Source organism: Morone saxatilis, unplaced genomic scaffold, assembly GCF_004916995.1.
Source record: "Morone saxatilis isolate NCDOM2014 unplaced genomic scaffold, NCSU_SB_2.0 Contig4, whole genome shotgun sequence".
NCBI lineage: Eukaryota > Metazoa > Chordata > Actinopteri > Moronidae > Morone > Morone saxatilis.
In genome coordinates, this window is record NW_023339984.1 from 4675675 (window position 1) to 4675950 (window position 276).

Here is a 276-nt window from a genome sequence, read left to right on the forward strand (position 1 = left end):
ATTCACAGAGCGCTGTTTGAGGCCAGCAGTTGAAGACTTTGTCAACCGTTCCTTGGGTCCTGATATCATTGGTGAAATGCAGAGCTTCGAGTTCAGCACACGAATGTACTTCCAGTATTCCATTTTACTGGATCTGCTCTCAATGAATGACTTTCAGAAATATCTGAGATATATTCGCACATATGAGAATTATGTAAAGAAATGGATACTTGACCGCGTTGTGGAACACCTTTCAAATGGATCTAAGATGTTTGAGTTTGAGGATAAACATCTCCA